Source organism: Tyto alba, unplaced genomic scaffold, assembly GCF_018691265.1.
Source record: "Tyto alba isolate M040663 unplaced genomic scaffold, T.alba_DEE_v4.0 Super-Scaffold_7, whole genome shotgun sequence".
In the NCBI taxonomy this organism is placed as follows: domain Eukaryota; kingdom Metazoa; phylum Chordata; class Aves; order Strigiformes; family Tytonidae; genus Tyto; species Tyto alba.
Window position 1 is genome coordinate 30,971,230 of NW_024881328.1, and position 19,890 is coordinate 30,991,119.

Below are 19,890 nucleotides of genomic sequence, written 5' to 3' on the forward strand. Positions count from 1 at the left end.
TGTTAAAGTAACCCAAAGACCATTCTTCCCAGTAACAGCTGCGCTGGGTTAATCTGCTCTTCCTTTCTGAAGCCTGAAGCTCTGGGATCCTGCTATGCAACAGGACCATTGTTTCAAGTCCTGCTTGTCTCACACAGCTAAGCAGTATTTGACAGCAGGTGCTTTATTCTTACACTCTTTTCTAGGCAAGCACATAGGGTTACTCCTCAGGTCAGCACTCCTCGTCTCTCAGTGGGGAAGATGTTTTGTATGGATTTTTATTCCATGTGTATAGTTAATTTTTGAAAACTTCTGAGCCCATGTATGGCTTTTGCATCTACCATGTTTTCTGGCAATAAGCACCATACTTCATATGTTATATGAGTAAGTCATTCCCCTGTTCTGTTTTGAACCTGTTATCTGAGAACTTCATGCAGAAAACAGGGAGTATCACATGAGGAAGGGCAGAATTGTTTAGCTCATTCCCAGTCAGTTTGATATGAGTTTAGAATCTTTAGAGATCAGGGTAATGTGTTCACTGAAACACTTGTCTGGGCAGGAAAAGAGTTTTAGATTCTATTAGTTTTCTTTATGCTTGTTCCCTTATATTAATATAAGAACTACTATCCTGAAGTGAAGCTGGAGGCTTCTCCAGCTGACTCCTGGTGAAGGACATCTGTGACATAGGAATGATCATTTAAGAAGTCCCGTGACACTTTTCAGGGGAAATTGATCTGAGACAGTCATCAGTAGTACAGTTTGACTTGCTACTTCAGTCAGTTATTTTCATTTCCAAGTATAATAGTTCTGAGAAGTAATTCTTGACTTATTTAACACTGTTTTTGACAGTGTTTACTTTGCAGTTATTTGCTTGTAGCAGATAAAATTTCATACAGAGTTGTGTTCAAGGAAACATTAACCGAATTTGTGCACATTCTTCACACATGTCATATATACTGTAGTGGTGACTATAAAATAGAGATGATGACTTCAAGAAAGATTTGCAGTTCTCAGGTATTACGTGAATGTAATTTTTTTTTTTCTTTAATCCTTTTTTTTGTCTTCTTTGGCAAAAGAGATTTTTTAAAAAAAGGAATTGCAGGATGGTTGAGGTTGAAAGGGACCTCTCATGGTCATGTAGTTCAATCCCTTTGCTCAAAGCGGGGCCAGCTATAGGGCAGGTTTCTCAGGACATTGTCCGGTTGGATTTTGAGTATCTCCGAAGACAGAGACTCCATGACCACTCTGGGTAACTTGTTCCAGTGTTTAAACACCCTCATGCTAAAGAAGTTTTTTCTTATGTTTAAGTGGAATTTCTTATGTTTCAATATGTGTCCAAATAGGTGCAAAGTTTTTCTGTGAGTGAGAAAGTACTCTGAGTTTATGCTTGTATAACTAGCTGTAGATAAAAAGGCAAGCTGGTTGAATTTTTCTCTCTGCACCTTTGCTTGGATGATTCATGCTTCTAATAACAAGAAAAATAATTTTAAATGTCTTTTTTTTTTTAACTTTAGTCACGGGACAGATTTATGGAGTGACTCAGGTGGTCTCCTTTTCTGAAAGAATTCTGACTTCAGTTTTGAACTTGAAAGAAAAGGTCAAGATGTAGAGGGGCACTTCTAATGAAATACAATATAATTATCTAGTAGATCCCTACTGTAACACAAAATTCTCTATTGCCAGCAATACCACAGAGAAGAGAATATATAAACCTTGATCAGGGGCTGGGTAAAATAATATACAATCTGCAAACAGTTCCAACACATGCTGCAGGTTATCAATAATAGTAAAAGTTTTGTATTGTAAGGAAAAGTGCTGTGTCGCCATAAGTCATTCTTTTGTTAGTTTTACATTTTTCTGTGAAATATAATAAATTTGGGCTTTTTTTATATTCTGCTTTCCTTAAAGCCAAATAAGATAGAAATGGTGTGTTACAGATGTTTGTTGTGTGACATTTATGTTCATTTATAGTGTTTTAAGAGTAATAAATTATGTGGTCATGGAACATAGTTGTCTAATAAACCATGTACCTACTTTTAAACTAATCTGCACCTTTGAATTTAATGCCACTGTATAGTAATTTGGATCTTGTACCCTGATGAAAGATTAGGCTGAACTTCACAGCAGCATTACTTTGTCACCACGAGATACCCTTTTCCTCTGAAATCCTGTGTTTCTCATGCTATGGATTCAATTTGAAAATGTTGATGAGAATAAAAATTGTTTATGGTTATCTAGTTCAATAGATATTTTATCAGTAATCACTATTCAGATGATTTGTAAGAGGCAGTACTATCATTGGCAAGTCACATTTCCAGTCTTTCTTTGATTGCTTTCTGTTCCTCTGCAGACAGTCCAGCTTGCCCATGCTGCCCATTGCCTATTTCATATCTGCCATCTTGACCTTCTGGCGTGATTCTGTAGAGCAATATGGATTTTATGGTTACAATTTATTAGCTTCCTTTTGCATGAAAATAGAGATCGAGAGACATTTGGAAGGAGTTCCCGGTAGGGCAGTGAAGTGAAATGTCACGTGAATAATTATTGCATAGTGGTCAAGTATTTATTTATTTATTTTTCTCTCCGTACTGAATATCATTACTTGGAAAATGCTAAGTTCCCTGGCTGCATAACAGTGTTCAGCAGAGGACCTGATGGAGATGGTTGGAGCAGTTCAAATGTGTTAAAAAACTCTTCCTGGAATTCCCTCCTCCTGCATATTCCGTGGGTTTTTTTGTATAGGACAGAGTAGTTAATGACATCTCATTTATCATTTTAAGTTACAGAGGTGTTTGACTAACAATGAATTTTTCAGTCCAGAAATGCTAAGTGGTCTTGTGTGTAATCTCCATAATTCAGATATTCTTACTATGTTTTTATTTTACTACTGTGATTCTTCAGAAGACTCAACTGGTTAGGTCATCTGTATTGGTGTCTGCATTATGTATGGATCATGAGCTCTTTAAATAGTTATACATTACTGTGCCTCTGAATTCTATTTAAGCAAAATGTATGACATGGACATTGGTGCAGGCTGCATGACTGTAGTTTGCTGACACAGGGCCATGTTGGTACTTCTGTGATTTTTTTTTTTTTTTTTTTCTATTTCCATTCCCTATGCTCAATAGTTTATGAACTTTAAAATGTAACTGTATTTAGGGTCTTCCTCCCCTCTTCTGCCTTGACTTATATCTGGGCTGGGGAAATTATTCTATGTCTATCTGTAAAGACAATGAGAACGTTTAAAAGAACGATCTTATTTTTCATGGCCATTCATCTGAGAAGATACTGGGTTGAAACATAATTAGGTGAAATATGTGTAACATTTGCTTGCTTTTTTCCTTCCTGCTTCATTTATTTCCTTTTTATTTGAACAGGTTGGTTATTTCTGAGAGGTCCGGTGTCAGTTTCTTCTTTCCATCTCCTCATTTTATTTTCTACTTTGTCCTTTCTGTCTCTTAGGTTTGAGAACATCTTGAACTTTAGGAGAGGCAGGAGAGCAGCCACTCTGCTTGCCTGCCTCTGTTCTGATTTGGAATAGGGCCACAAGGTAGAAAACTTGATTTAGAAAAAAATCTGGAAAAACTCATAGTAGTTATTCAATCAACCTTCCTAAATATCCTACACACGATTTTGGAGATATGTGGGCATAAGTGTAGCAGATATGGGTTTAGAAATAGGTTAAGGTAGCTTGTCTCTGTAAATTTAAATATCTTTCCTGTATGAGAAAAATAATTAGCTAGAAATTATGATTTTTTTAAAACATGAACTTTGTGAAGATCTGATATCTTATGACCAGTGTGCCCCATGTGTAAGCTACACTGATAATTCCACTCTCTGCTTTAGATAGTGTAGTAGCAACATTATGATGGTTGAACATAGGAGGGTCAATAACTTTCAGAAAGTAGGAGGCTTTTATGTAAACCTAGTTGTGTAGGGGGTGGAGTGAGCAGTTTATCAAGCATCATTGTGCATGCCATCAAAGTAGGGCAAAGAAGAAAAATCTACATTGTGCGTTGGTATCTCTGTTATTCCAGGTTAAGGGTCTACTTTTTTGAAAAAATATTTTATGATTCTGCATATGGCACCTGTCCCTCATTCTTTATGGTTGGAAACACACATGCAGTTAAAAATAGCTCCCTACTTAGAATGATTGTTGCACTGGTCTTTGGTATCTGCATGTAACTTAATGAAAGATGTCAGATCCCTTGATGTGTGGATACTCGCTAGCTAAATTTTCCAAATGAAAATTCTTCATACTTCTGTCACAGTTGAAGTCAATGCTAAGATTTATATTTACTTCTGCAGAATTAAGGTTAGAGTGTGAATTTCCAGACTTCTGTTGTAACCATGTTGCTTTGCTAAAATACATAAAACTGAACTCTAGTAGATGAAACTAACACATGTGTTTGTAGTTAGAGACCAGTCTTGATAGTACAAGTCTGTCTTTGTATGTCAGTGATAGTATAAGAGTAAGGGGGAGCATTAATATCTTTTCAAACTCTTAATACTTTAGTAACAGCAGTGAGATAGACAGATCATTGGTTAAAGTTCACTTACTGTAGTGAAATTACACAAGAAGTGATTGAGGAGTTTCTTAAGCAATAATAATGTGCCCTTTTACATAGAAATGTAAAGCATGATGATGAAGGATTTATCCTAGCAAAAGCTCATATTTCTCTGTGTGTAACAGTGGAGAACTTTCCATTGCTTTTTTTTTTTTTTTTTTTTAAGATGTTCAGTTGAGCCAGAACAGCATAGAGATGTGAGCTAAATATGGACACAGATGAGACCAAGGTGAGGTTTAGATGCAGAATGGAAAAATGAAAAATGAATTGTTCCTTATGTGTATGGATTTTTTTTTTTAAGTTGCTTGTTTCTTGTTCTTAGCATAGAGCAGCCCTTAGACAGAATTGCTGAGCTTCCAAAGCTGCTCCTAAGTTGTTAATTGTGTGTCCTTAATCTTTCATCTGTGCAATAGTTTCAAATTGTAACATCCTTAAGTTTCTGGAAGTTACTAAACCATATCTGTGGTAATTTCTTGGGAAGATCACAGAATGAGGTGCTGGTTTTGTCATACGTCATGTGAGCCATTTTAATTGTTTAACTCAAGTTAGTGAACTGCAGCAGAGTGTAGCACAAATCTCACCATGTCAGAGTAGCAACAGCTCCATGAAAATCTTTAAACCGTTCAAGTGTTATCTATGGAAATACAGATAGAGATGGGAATCCTGGTCTGGAGGGTAAGTTGAATGAAAGTAGAAAAAAATCACCTAAATTACCAAACTAATTTATGCTGAGCATTCATAATATGTATTTCTGTGCTGTTTATTTTAATAGTCTGTAACTGCAACTCTTCCTTCAAATCATAACTGTCACATGTATTTTGTGATTCTCCAGCGAACAGGATGGCTAGTAGCAGGCTATTATGTTTTCTGTTTGCTCAGATCTGTGTACCTGCCAAGGCTTGTTTTATGTGCTGTGACTCTTCAACTTTGTCTTCACCCAGGTTACTGTAAACACCACGTGAGTTTGAGAAGCCTCTGTTTATCTGTAGAATAAGAGAACTTCTTAGCTTTCTTTTTGTTTCGTTGGTGAAGATTTTCTTTCTCCTCACCATAACCAGTGTTAGAACTTGAGATAGCAAATAAAAAATTTAAAATAATTTGCCCTGAATATTTGCCCAGTCTGTCCAGCTGATTGCTAGAATGTGAACAGTTGAGGCATAGCTTGTTGTCTGTGACTCTCCAAAGGACCCACCTGCAGAAATAGCAGATGCCCTTTTGTTTGGGCAGGTGTTGAGCGGACTTGGAATACACACTGCAGTGCTTTAAGATGTAGTCTTAGTGAGAATAACTGCTACCATCACAGAACGTGTACCTTTTTTGCATCAGTGGTGAAAATATGTATGCAGTCATTCTTTGTACATACAGAAATGAAACTTTGTTGGATTCCTACAGTCACTTCAGCCACAGAATGTTTTCGAGGCATCTGTGTATTTATTTGTGTATTTCACATGGCAGCTGCATTATACACACATATTTTGTGTTCCAGGAATCACTGCACTAAACATTTTGAGAGAGCGCGTGCTTTGCTTTTTTCCTCTCTATAGGTTAAATCCATTGTTAGCTATAGGTCTACTATGCTTTTTAGCAGTTGATTTTTACAGTTTACATGACAAAACTAAAACTATTACACTAATTTCCCTTTTTTACCAAAATTAAAATGATAGCATTTTAAGTCAAGTTTTTGACTTCACAAGTTAGCTGAAATGTAAACTCTGGAATTCTTAGGAAAATTATTGTAGATGCTCTAATAAATTCCATAGTAATGCTTATACATTAACTTTGTAATTTTACCCTTTTTTTTTTCTCTTTCTCTAGTTACTTCAATATTTAAATTGAGTTAAAGTCATGATGATAAGGCACAAAAATAAATGTGTAACAGTGGGATTTTGCATTTGTTGTGCACAAAGTCCTGATTGGGTTAAGGTCTATGAATGGATTCCAGACTGAGTCAGGGGTCAGTGGCCAGTACTAACTGGTATTGATGCTGCTGAAGTTGTGTAATGAAGTATTGTGCTCATTGTCACAGGGTGTTTTGTGTGTGTGTGGGTCCCCCTTTACTTTATTTGGCAACGTATAATTAACCAAATGTTCAAAGGTTGTTTTTTATTTAATCCGTGCCCTTTTCCTCAGACTTACAGGTATTGTTCTGTGCTAAAGACAGAGCACTGGGCTTGATAAAAGTAGAAGGAAGTTCAAGAAAACTGAAGTAAAGAGGAGGATGCCTCTAGATACTATTCATCTAATAAATTAAGATTTGATGTATGCTGCAGAAAGCTTTAAAATGATCTGTTGGTCAGAGGGGGGAGGGGGATGCTATGCTGGTTGTCATCTTACTGACATGTTTTGTAGGAACTTTACCACATTTGGCTGGTGGAGATGCGTGTGTGTGTGACGGTCAATTGTTTTTCTCTACTGATGACACTCCCATGATTGCAACCTACCAAAGACTGTATTTGATAGTTTATTTTGATAATAAATTTTTAGTCTCGTGAGAGAGAGGAGAGAACAGATCTTAAATGGACATTATTGTGCTAATTAGGAAACCTCAATCACCGCTTTACGGAGTTTTCAGTTTTATCGAGTTTGAGATATTTCAAATTCATATTCCAATGGGTAGCTTTTGATAGACAAAATATTTTTCCTGCATTTATTGTTTTTATGAAGAATTCGGTAATAGTTATTTTATTTCTATTTCTATCAACTGTTGGGGCATTCTGCTTTATTAATGTGTGTTGACTTTGAGTAGATTGTGATGATTATATCTGTGCTTCTGTGAATGCAGACTTTAGCTTTCTGAAATGTGTAATGTTGCTATGAGTAAATTCTACATGTTCGTCCATATACGTTGCATCTATGGAGAATGAAAAATGTTTTTATTAGCATTTACTTTTTATTGCAGAAGAATGTTTGAAGTTACAATCTTATTTCTTGCTTTGAATTATTCAAATGAAACAGAACTGATTAGGAAACAAAATCATTAAAATATGGCTACAAAAGTCTTTGCAATGTGCCAGTTGGATAGCTGGGAGGTAAGGCAAAAAGCATGAGGATTTCCCCCCCAAAGTATGAAACTCCTGCTGCTCACTGATAATTAATTATTGCACAATTATCTTAACTTGCAAATCTGTACATAATTGCAAGTACCATGGTGTTAGGTCTGGATTTTTATTTTGTTCAGAAAAGTTTTCTCATGTAGTGTGGTTACATATGAACTATGTGGGTTGGTTTTGCTTTGTTGTTTTTTTGTAGTTGTGGTGGTTTTGGGGTTTTTTGGGTTTTGGCTTTATACCTGAATAACAATACTTCTTGAGAAGTTACTCAGTACTTCTCTGCAGGTCCACTGTCTGCATTCCAATAACCTCAGTACTTCTAAACCTACTAAGTTTCCCTTGAAAGACTGCATGTGTTTTGTAAAGCACAGTGTATGAAGAGTGTTAGATGACTATTCCTTATATCAAAAATGTGCCTGGTGCTGGAACTTCAGTAAATGCTGCTGATTCCTATCAGTACAATTTCATAGAGAAACAGAAGGGTAACACTGTTTAAAAAATTTTTGACAATATGTTTGCAGAGAAAGAACTGAATTTTCTGTATTGCCAATATAATTAATTAAAAAAAAATAGGATCATAAACGTTACTTAGGTGGACAATGTGACTTACCTGTAAAAGAATAAGGAAACTGTTTATGTTGAGTATAGTTCATGTGGATGTATTTCTATTTCAAGTAAACATATTATAGAAAATTTTGTGAGGAAGAGTAATGTGAAAAACAGTAGTATAACTCTTTGACATGTTTGCATATATGGCAATCTCTGGTCTTTTTCCAAAAGTAAATTTACTGAGGAGACTTGAGGGAAGGAAAACCACTGTTCTACCAACTGCTTTTTAAAGTTTTTTTTTAGCAGGAAAACTACTTAGTATTACAAACAAAACACCAGAGTTTCTCTGTGAATGGTGAGGCTATGTAAAAATGGCTGGTGTTTAGAACATTGAGTCCTTGGTGAGAATCTCTGCTATTGTTTTTCTGAGTGCAAGAAAATATGTTTGAATACCTAGAGCACTGTAAAATTGACCATGTATAAACAAATTCCATTCCTTCCTACACACCAAACAAACTGGAAGAAGGGTACTCATGGACCTAGCTGTCCGGATTTTTAATGCCTGTTAAATCTGTAATCTTGAAACACTCTTGCTTTTTGAATGTACATTAGGGCACTATTTGACAAAAACTTTTCATTTTGTTCAGGCTATGAGTAGAAACAAAGTATGAGAAGTATGTGTTTAGTATCTTGCTCTTGTTTCTGCAGTGTTGGGGTAAGGAGGAATAGGACTGTGCATTTCACCTGAAGTCATCAAGGCTATACACGTGTCGAAGGCTGGTTGTGTTGTTTGTTTTTCTTTTTTTTTTTTTTTTTTTTTTTTTGTTTGGGTTTGGTTTTGGTTTTTAATACTGATCTATAGCTTAGATAAATGAAAAGTGTTGTGGAAAGTCTTGCCCGACAAGGTGCATAAAAGATGTGGTTGCTTTAAAATTTTTGTGCTTGGTTTACATCATGTTCCTAAAGAGACTGTATGCAAAGTTTTGCCCCAGAAAAAAAGACTTTAAATTTCAGATTAAAAAACCTATAGAACACCACCAAACAACCCCCCCCTCCCAAGAAAAAACCCCATATATATTAGTAACTTAGTACTCCTCACTATTTGAAAAAAATATAAAAAATTAACTACTTCACACTAAAATATTAACTAGTCCTTCCTTATGACTGGTCAGTCTTTATTCTGTTCTAATATTGGTTTAACAGTAGAAGAATAACTACTGTGTAAACAGTATGCATTGTGTTTAACTATTCAACATGAAGATTAATTATTAAACTCATACCAAGACAAAAGGGGAAACTGGTGTAGTTGTTGCACTAGTTTACTAATGTTTTAATTCTTATACAGTTATTTCACAGAGAAGTAGCATATACTTCCATGTGATAGGCCACAGAATGCCAAGTATAGTAAGCTGAGTTTCAGAATTTCATGGGAGCTTCTAATAAGGTGATTAAAAAAGGCTGTGCTTTCTTTAGAGACTGTTACTTTGCGTGTTTTCTGTGGAGGAGAGAGTCCAACCATGTAATTTCTTGTTCTTGATGAAATCATAGTGAAGTTAGTAGGGTTGGTCATAAGCATCAATTTTTATAGCAGTCACCTTAATCAATTGGGTCAGCTATGTGGATAGTTGAGGTAGCTCTTAATGGATTGTGTTGTACAGCATAAAGATGGTTAGGAACATGTGTTACTTATGTGGAAATTCTGACTTGTATGGTCTGTTTAATCTCAATATGAAATAACAGTGTTTTTCTTCTCATTTTGTGAGATTGTTCTTTGCCATTCTTAAAACTCCTTTCTAGCTTGCGGGAAACAAGTGTGGGATTGAAAATGACTGACACTGAAATACTGTTGTGATGCATGACATGGAAGAAGACAAGTTATTTCCTATAAAGTAACAATTGGAAGTAGGCAGCTGTGGTCTGAGCAGTTTTGACTCTAAAAATTGAAGCAGATCTTGCGTTTCTGGATTTTTGATGCTACTCTGTGAACAGCATACAGTCTCTGTGTGTGGCTTAAGTCCTCCTCGTGTTTTGTGTGCAGGGCTTAACTGCCTCGTATGTTCCATTAGGTCAAGCAGAAGAGATCTGTGCTGTTCTGAAGTTGTGTTGTCTTGATGAGTAGTGGTGAGATCAGTGACATTTCATGTAACTATATTAGTTGTTCAGTTTGCTTTTTGAAGTCTGGGAAGTTGTATAAGAAAAGCAAGACCAGCATATCAATCAGAATTAATTTTATCCTTGAAAACCATACATCTTAAATGTGAATGATGCATCTGAGTCACACATGAAATTTACGGTATCATGCAATAAAGGAACATATCCTAATGCTCATGGACCTGAACTCTGGCATTTTGAAGTTTTATGTTGGAACTTTGTATTCTTACTGTATCATTTAAAAAAATCAGCCATATGATATAATTATAACTATAATTGAAGTAAATTCAGATAAATTTGAATATTCCTCTCATTTAAGAGTTTGTGGATGTGTAAGTAAGTATATGGATGGAAGTTGAAATCTGTCACCTCAGCTTCATTTACTTAATCTCTACTTCTTGGAGCTGAAGCCTTTACCATCTGGAAGTTGGAAAGATTAGGATGGGGATTTTCATTACTTTGAGCAGAGGATCCTTTAGGTTAGATTTTTTTGGTAATATTTCAGGTAGAAGAAAGGTGGTTGGGTAAAATAACAAATATATAACCTAATTTCTGGCTTGTGTGAATTACAGTTGGTAGCAGATACTGCAGAGAGAAGTATGTATTGATATTTTATTGGTCTTGAATTGATAGAAGACTTCATTGTTTTTATGGGTATTTTCGTACTATAACAGACATTTATTTCTATAAAGTGACGATTTTACAGCTCAAAAATGGGCAGCTGCTTAGAATCTGCTGTTCGTACTCCTAGAACTGTTTCTGCATGCATTTCTTTCCTTTGCGGGCAAGACAGTGATCTTTCTCAGCATAACGTTTGCAGTCCTATTCCAGAGTATGTGTTGAGTGGTTTTTGGTGGTATGTTTTTTTGTTGTTTTTTGTTTTTTTTTTTTTTTTTTTGTCTTGGTTTTGTTCCCACAGAAATTCTGTTTCAATATTTCTCCTAGCTTGTGCCTTTGCATTTTTAGTACTTAGCAGTGAGTGTCCCTTAACCATGGTTTTGCAAGTGCTAGTTTGCTGTTAGATTTTTTTATTTTTTAGGCTCCATTTTTACTACACATTTTCTATCTTTAGTTAAGTCTTTCTAGATTTAAGTTACTTCGTGAACTAAAACTGTGAACCAACAAGGTGTTTCGGAGAGGTAGGGTTACATGGAAAGTAATTTGCATGGAAATGTTTTCGTAAGTAAAGAAATTAATGAGTTACAGACAAACTAGCATAAGAAGAGTTATTGCATATGAACTGATGCAAAGGGAGGACGAGCCTGTATTCAGCGTAGGATGGGTTATCACACAGGATCCTGACAAGAGAATGTTTTAGGTTTAGTGTAGGATGACTACGTGAAATTGTTTCTAAGGAAACTGGTGCTGAGAGAATAAGGTAACATTTCTATGGCTAACCTACGTGTGTGTGTGTGTGTGTGTATTTTTAAGGGCGATGAGTCTTTATAATAGAATATCTGTTTTGCTGTATTTAAGGCTGCAAGATGATTTCTTTATTATATTATTGTTTCCCAAATCTTGTAATTAGAGGAGTACTTTTTTCATATACAGAAGAGAAATGTTTCCTTCCACGTTCTCGATCGTCTTAACTTTTCTCTTCTCTGCTTCATTCATTGCATAAAATCCTAAGAGATGGATTCAGCTACAAGTGTACAATTGTGTTTTAGTCAGGTTCTTAGACTCCGTGAAGTAAACAAGACTTAAATTTTTCCTTAGTCATCTGACTTCCATAACTTTCTACAACTACTCTGTACAATACAATGAAAACATCAGCTTTAAAATAATTTTTAAAACTCCGTTATAAAGTGTCTATTTTCCATGTTGTATTTTCATCTACCTTCCCCTAATTATTTATCTTCATCGATTTTGTATCTGCAAAGCATAGTTTCACTGTAGTAACTGTAGAAATATAGGTTTGGCAGCTGAGCCTTCTGGTGCTTGAAAAGGTACAGATGACAACATAAGGCTTAAAATGACTTCAAGGAGACTTTTTGGAACAGATGGGCTGTGTCTTTTCCTTACCCCATTTTTGGCAGCAGGTGAAATTTATGTGACCTTTTTGCTAAGAAACAGAGCTCGCTCTGCAAGTATGGTACTGTGAAAATGTACAGGAGTATTGTCAGTCATCTTTGACTTCACTGTAGTAAGGCTTTCTCCCATCATTTTCACACGACTCTTTGTTGCTGGTGTCCAAAAAAGAAGTTTTTTAGCCTGATTATTACTAGTGATTGAGAGTGGGCAGGGAAGAAATGTCTTATCCAAGTTGTTTTGCACGATTAAGGCTTGTTTAATAAGGCTGGCAACCTAAATCCCACATATAGCATACGTCAGCATTTATATTTTGAAGTTGGAATGCATGTCTGTCCACGTAAGCTTGCAATTAAATTACCTAAGAACTAGAGTTGGATGAGGGCTTTATTTCTGTTAAAGAGAATGGTTGAGCTGATGATTTATATTAATAACTGTCCAGACAATATTTTGTTTCTTTCTGCCTTTGTCAGTTTTGTACTTTGTAGGAGTTTCTGTTTCTCTATGTTGCGGAGCTGTGTGGCCAAGAGAGTTCTGGCAGAATGCTTTTACCTCTTTCTAATGCCAAGTTGTAGTTCTGATTTGTTGAGGACAACAGTTTTTTTTTGATTTATTTTTTTTATGTCTTTACCAAAAGGGCAGCTTATATAAGTGTTTATTAAATATGATTGTGATAGAATAATGTATTTACATAGATGGATAGAAAGGAATCACAATGGTATTTGTGATATGTTTGTTATAAGAAATGTATCTTATAATGCATGTACTTTTAAATGAGTAAAAGAAGTGATGTACCAAAATTGAACGTTACCAAGCCTGGTCTTATTTTCTCTTGGGATCGGATTAGCCTAAGAGTCAAGCCCTTTTCCAGTGTGGAAATCAGACCATACCATGGCTGTTTAATATAGTTTAACATGTAACTTGACAGTATGTGGATGAAGCTGTATACAGCTATATACTGAGCAATTAAGGAATGAGATGCTCCTAGGAGTTTTTTGTAAAGAATATCAATTAAGTTCTAGCTTACACCATTAAGTTTTTCTCCTTTATTCTTCTTGTTCTACAAAAGAAGTAATTATGTAAAACAGGTGTTATAATGTGTATCTAAAATATCTTCTTATTGCCCTCATGATATTTTATGATAATGAGTGCTACTCTTACAGTATGAGAAACAGTATACTGTTAGCAGTCTAACATTTCTACCTTGTTACATTTTAATGTTTTATTTTGTTTTATTGTGTTACAAAAAATCCATTCTACCTTCTCCACCGCTTAGTTCCATGTGCTTCTAAGGCATGGAGTTCTTCTTTGTATTTTAAAAATTATTCCCATACCGAGGTTAAAAGTTATATTTCATTATCTTTGTCATTAGCTGCCTCTTAACCACTTTTCTGCCTTATGCATACTTTTTTTTATGTTGCTTGAATCAAATATGGGCCAGTATTTCAAATAAGAGCATATTATCAATTTTGTATGCTCTAATTAGATGTTTTCAGATTTGCTTTGTACCACTTCTGTGTGGTCAAACATCTTGATTTCTTTTCTGAATGTTGCTAACATTCCTGAGTGTTTTCATTAAGTTGTTGAATGTATTACCCATTTTTTTTCCATTTGGTCTTTTAAAGCTCTGCATTCAAGAATAATTCATCATGAGAAGTTCTAATTGTTATTTTGTTATCTGTGTTTGTCAGCATGTTGCCCGGTTTCCTTTCTCCAGAGTTCACCAGTCTTGTTAAAATGTGCGTGTGGTGGTGAAGCATGTTTCCTATGTAGTTCTGACCACCTTATCTCATGCTGTCTTTTATCTGTTCTGCTTCCCAGAGTGATAATTATATTAAACAAAGGTGCTGTTGTTATGGAGCTATGAACATTCTGGATCAAAGGATTGTATGTAAATTTAGTTCAGAGTACGGATGCATTTTTGATGTTTTCCATGCTATGTTTTTACAGAAGTAGCATGGAGGAATCTTTCTTTAAGTACACTTCTTTCCATGTTCAGTAATGAATTATAGATACAAGAGAAGTGTGTATGTATCTTGGAGGAGCAATCTATATTGATAATTGAGTTTTCTGTTCTTTTAGACCTACTGTCAGCCAGTCATGTTCTCTTGCATGAGTGACACTGGAAAGAGATTATGCAGCTTGAAGCTTCATTCTTTTTGTTGAGACAGTTCCGGTTTTAATTACAAAATATTCTTGCCATAGTCTTTGAGGTAAAAAATATATAGTATTGTTATTCATCATGCACCTAGGACTCAATTACATTATATACATTGTGACATATATATATAATGGCAAAAAAGTACTGAATTATTCTTGAAGTGCACATCCCATTCATGTAACTTCTCCCATGTATTTTGAAGCCAGTATAGAATTCTGGCTTCTTTAAAGCAAACAAACGCCCCAAATAAAATACAGACCAACAACAAAAAACCTCTGTGCATTTGAATAGACGTATCTTGTTGACGTTTGTCAAGAATTATTCATATCTAGTTGATAGCACTTTTTTTCTTTTTAATCCTCTAACGGTATATCTGTATAGTGAGTGCCATTGGCTCTGATTATCTGGGTAATCACTTTGCTGTTGCAATTTGATCTTGGTTAGTGGTTTAAATGCAGATTGGTAAATAACTTATTCATTCAGTATGTTTTTACTCTAAATGTAAGTGAAAAATGTGTGCTCTGATGAAAGAAGTTGATTAAATCCTTTTTCATGTCTATTACTGTAGAAGTCAAAAGTTCTTGGGCAGTTATCCAGGTTTTAGGTTTCATTGTCTTGATAGAATATTACTGTAATAAGTTCTATTTCAGACTTTGGTATTTTCAAAGACAATAATATAGAGAATGATGAATTATATGAAATGTAGCTTTAAAATGGGAATCTATTTCTAGGTAAGCAAATGAAAGGGTTGTCGTTTAAATGTAATCTCATGGTATTTCAGTCTGTTGGTAATGTCATTTTCATTGTCTCTTAGTTTATACATATTTTATAACTAGTTTAATCTTCTCCGAGCTGTCATCATAAGTGCACCTGGAAAGTCAAAGTTGTGAAGTGCTATCTGATATATCCCAATGAAAGTTAAGTTTTTAAATGCCTGGGCAGCTCATTTGTTAGCAGCAAGAGTTAACCAATGGTTTTGTACTTTTTTATTTGTGTGCATACCATGAGCTAGGTGAGAGCTTTTGTTTGGTAAAATTCTGTTTAAATCTCAACTATAATTGGCAGATGCACAATGCAAGACTGTGACTTCCTCTGAGTACTGCAGCTTTAATATTAAGCATAAGGATTTCAGGTCTAATGATTTAGCAGCCTTAAGTCTCATATTCTGACACTTTATGCCAAATGAATAAGTTTAGGAGAAAACTTTTTAATTATTATTTTAAGTTCTTCTTTTGGGAAGCACTTCAGTAATTGATTTTTATATTTGATTTTAACACTGAGTGACTGTATTCACAGCTAACTTTTCTATTCCATGCTTTACTGTGAATTTAAAATTGCTTGCTTATTCAGTATGTAAGGAATCCTAACAATCAGTCCATATGTAAAAATATTTTAGTATATTTAATTATTACTGTTACTAATAACTAAATTTCTGCTTAGTTATTATGGTTCCTACCTATTATAAGAACCTTTGAGCCTTAGTAGAAAAAAAAAAATCTAGTCTTTTTAAAATAAATGTGAGAAGTCTCTTATTCCCTGTATTTTGTTTGCTTTTAAAAGATGTGGACACTCTGGAAATTAAATTCAGTACTCTTAGTTTAGGCTGCTTCAACTTTGAATAAACATGCACATGATTTAATGCAGTTGAACCAGTTTATTTTAGAGATGCATCCACACAGTGTTTGATATTTTTTTTTTCCCCAAAGGTACAGCAAACCAGGGAGTGCATGTAAGCAGGAGGTGTGCCTTACAGATGCTCACGTGAAAATCACAGAGTACAGCCTGCATGTCAGGCTCAGACCATCACGTAGCTGTTGTGTTTGTGTTCCTCTCATGCAGAAGTGGCAAAGTGCATCGGGTGCAGCCTGGCTGGTGCAGTGCAGAATGGGGCAGTGCTCCCCACTCCGGCAAGCTCCTTGGGAGGCTTGAGACTGGGCACAGCCACTCAGCACTGCACTAAGGTGCTCACTGTGCTTTTGTGAAGTGTTCATGTACGGAGTCAGTGCAGTAAATCCGTGGCCTGACTATCTTGCCTGTTTGTACAAGTCCTGAAAAATGTTTTTAGTATCTAGCCAGAATAATTTCAAAGGGAGATACAATTTGTCCTAAAATGGAACTAGTAGAGTAATCCCAGCTGGAATAGGTGTGGGCTACTTCTGTATTGATACAGCAGAGCTGTATGTTTATGTCCTTTTTAAGCCACTTGAGCAAAGCAAGCTTTAACATCTGGAAAAGTCTTCCAGGAAGGATGCAGATGTAGCATTGGAGAAATGAATAGTTTGTGTTTATATTTTTCTATAAATGTGGTGCAAGACTGGCATACAGATAAGGTGCTTTTCCTCCTGGGATACAGTTCATATTCTTGATCTTTAATGTACATCCCATCAAAAAACATTCTGAAAGTATCCGAACAACCAGCTGTATTTATATAAGGAATGACACAAAGCTGTGTGTGGAATTTTCATTAAGTGAAAGTGGATAGATTGTACAGTAGAGGTGGCCCCAAAAGATCTACTGTGTGGAGCATTCTTTTTCACCATTCTCCTAGCAAATACACAAAAAAACCTATTACCGTGTCCTTTTCTTCAGGGATGAATAAGCACAAGATTCCTGTGGTAGATACTCCATATTCTAATCCTTTGCATCCTTTGGAGATTGTCATGTACAATCTTAACAAAAATTCATATGCTTTTTCAAAATAGAGCTGTTAAAATCTTACTGTACCACATGTAAGAGAACACTGTGCACCGGATTTTGTTTCTGGCATTGTTCTCTAAAGGGCACAGAGTGTAAGCTCTGTTCTTCAGCAGTTTTTCTCAAGATGGCTGCTTTCCTAGGCAGCAGGTATGGCTTTGGTTCTGAAGCTGATGTACTCTGGAAAAAGTCCCCAGACAGGGCTTCCTTGAAGGCCGATACATAGCACATTGGGAGAGAAGTATGTGGGATACTGGAGCAGAAGGTTGACTTTTCTTTGTCATGGTAGCTAGCCACTGATGGGCTTATAACTGCAGTATCAAACTGCACCCAAATTTTGACACCAGCACAGGTTTAGTTCTTAACTTTGAGTTGACTTGTTTGACAAACAGCCATATGTGGACTTTCTCTAAGGCTCAATAGACTGCTGTAAGAGGAGTTAATTTCTCAGGTAGGTTAGGTGTCATGCCATTATGATACTTGACATTTTTAATTTAACATAGTAAGAACACTGAGAGCTCTGTAATGTTCACAGTAAAGCATTTGAATCACTTGCAACTCTTAGTGGTTTTGTAATTTCTTTAGATATGGCAGGCTAAATCCTGATCTAGGAGAACTGTTAATTCTTCAATTCATTGATGTCACTTATTTATAGTATTTTTCTCTTACTCCAAACTATCACATTGGTACTGGGCTGATGCATATGTTTCTTGATAGCCTTGTGTGTTTCCTTATTTCTGCAACAATTAGCTTGCTTGGTGTTCTCCCTGCAGTCTTGCTCTGAATTGTAGTGCTATAGGGGAAAGAACGCTTGCTGCTACTTAAAACACACAGTAGTATTTGGTGCTCACTGTAGCTTTATCAAATACACATTTTGCTTTCCTGTTGGAGCTGTGCTGTAGTTTCATACATATTGCTATTCACTGGAGTAAAGAGAAGGGGGAATTTGTGTTTTGGTGTGGATTTTTTTTTTTTTGTTTTTTGATAGTTTGTTTTTAAGCATAATCTTAATTGCCCCTTGCAATGTTTCTCCAAAGAAATAGTCAACTTCATATAGAGTTGATGTAATCTCTCAAGGTGATACAGTGCTGGAGGACAGCAGCTACTTGCCTCCGGATTTTAATAGGATTTTCCAAGCTGAAGTAACTGTTTGAGGGAGAGGGGAATTTTTGGCCACTAGTTACAGATGATGCTTGCCTCTGATTTAAGGACAGTTATTTACTGTTTTCTATGGGTAAAATAGTTTGAAAACCCCCCACACGTTTGTGTAGCTATGTAATTTTTTTTTTTTTTTAATTCTACTTAAATTTAGTTCTAGATAATGTACACATTTTGTTTGTAAGTAAACTGACAAGTGAACAAGAAATTTTGAACTGTTACATCCTGATTCTCTAACTGGGTCTGTGCACATCTGCTTAGGTGCTTGGTCTTTTTGTGAGGAAAACTATACAGAAATAGAAATTTCCTTGTCTGATTTGCTGGTATATAACTGTGATTATTGCTTTGGGGGTAAAATAACTTAACTTCCTCTCCAGGAAAAAAATATGTTTAACTTAATGCAGCTCTGGAAAGGCTTGCCTGGTGAACTTCCAGCATCTGTATATTTGGTTTTGACACTAGGGATAGCAGGTTAGGTACAACTGAACCTCTAGGTAGCAAGCGTAATAACTTAGAGCTAGATGGGACTTCATGACATTTCTAGAGAGTAGTGTATATCAGATACCGTGTCTGGATGTAAAGGTTGTTCTAGCATGTTAAAAAACTTGGGAAGCTTCTGGAAGTCCTGAATCAAACTTTATAGACCTGATACTCTGTCTTGAAAACACGTGCCTAATAATTACAAAAAACAACAGATAAGAAGTTAAATACATACATATATTTGTCTTTCAGGTGTCCTATGTGTGTTTAAAAATCTGTATGCATCAGCTACAGTGTGCCTATGGGGTAGAATTTTTTCTTTTTTTTTTTTTTTTTTCTCTCCAAGCTCCTCATAAATATTGTCAGGGTAATAAGAGGGGTATTTGAATTTCATTCATTCAGAAGTATATTATCTAAGAGTTCTGCAAGGAGTTGCATTTTTAAAAAACCCAGTTGATTTTAGGAAACTCATAGAGGACATTGGTTTGTGTATACTGTCTTGTGATGAAAGTTTTGCAGTGCAGCCTGAAAAGGATGGTACCTCCTGTTAGCCTATCACTAATTAGCGTGGAGGAGGGAAAAAAAAAAAAAGAGACTTTTTAGTAATTCAGTAATTTGGGAAAGTAATTAATTGAATACACAGTATGGAATGGAATAGACCTGTTATTTGTATACTTCAGTTTCCTATTACAGATCTCCAGATAGTGAAATCTTTTAATTTACCTAGAGGAGCTCATTTGTGTGTTGTTCACCTCATGCTCAGCATGAAGAGATCCTGCAGTGAAAGGTGAACTTCAGTGTAATACATGATTCTTGCAATGACACTGAAATTTTGGCTCTGTAAGGAATATGTATTAGTAACAGTGATGGTAAGGAAGAGTCTTCAATGTATTCCATTTAAGAGGTGTAAGTTCTCCAAAGTCAAGATACTGATTCAGCTTACATTTTATAAAAGTATTACTCTTTTCTTTCATCTTGCATCTTTCTTACACTGTTCTTCATAAGAAATAGTGCTTCAGCTTTCCTTTCTAGTGTGCTTGTAGTACTGTGTATCACTAATACATGAGGGTTT

The 19,890-nt window shown here is 35.5% G+C and overlaps 1 protein-coding gene across 8 annotated transcripts in view; it reads left to right on the forward strand.

Moving 5' to 3' along the window:
• Window positions 1-19,890, forward strand: part of FAM126B (family with sequence similarity 126 member B) — a 55,947-nt gene that overhangs the window by 5,393 nt on the left and 30,664 nt on the right. The gene's annotated exons all lie outside the window — the stretch shown is intronic.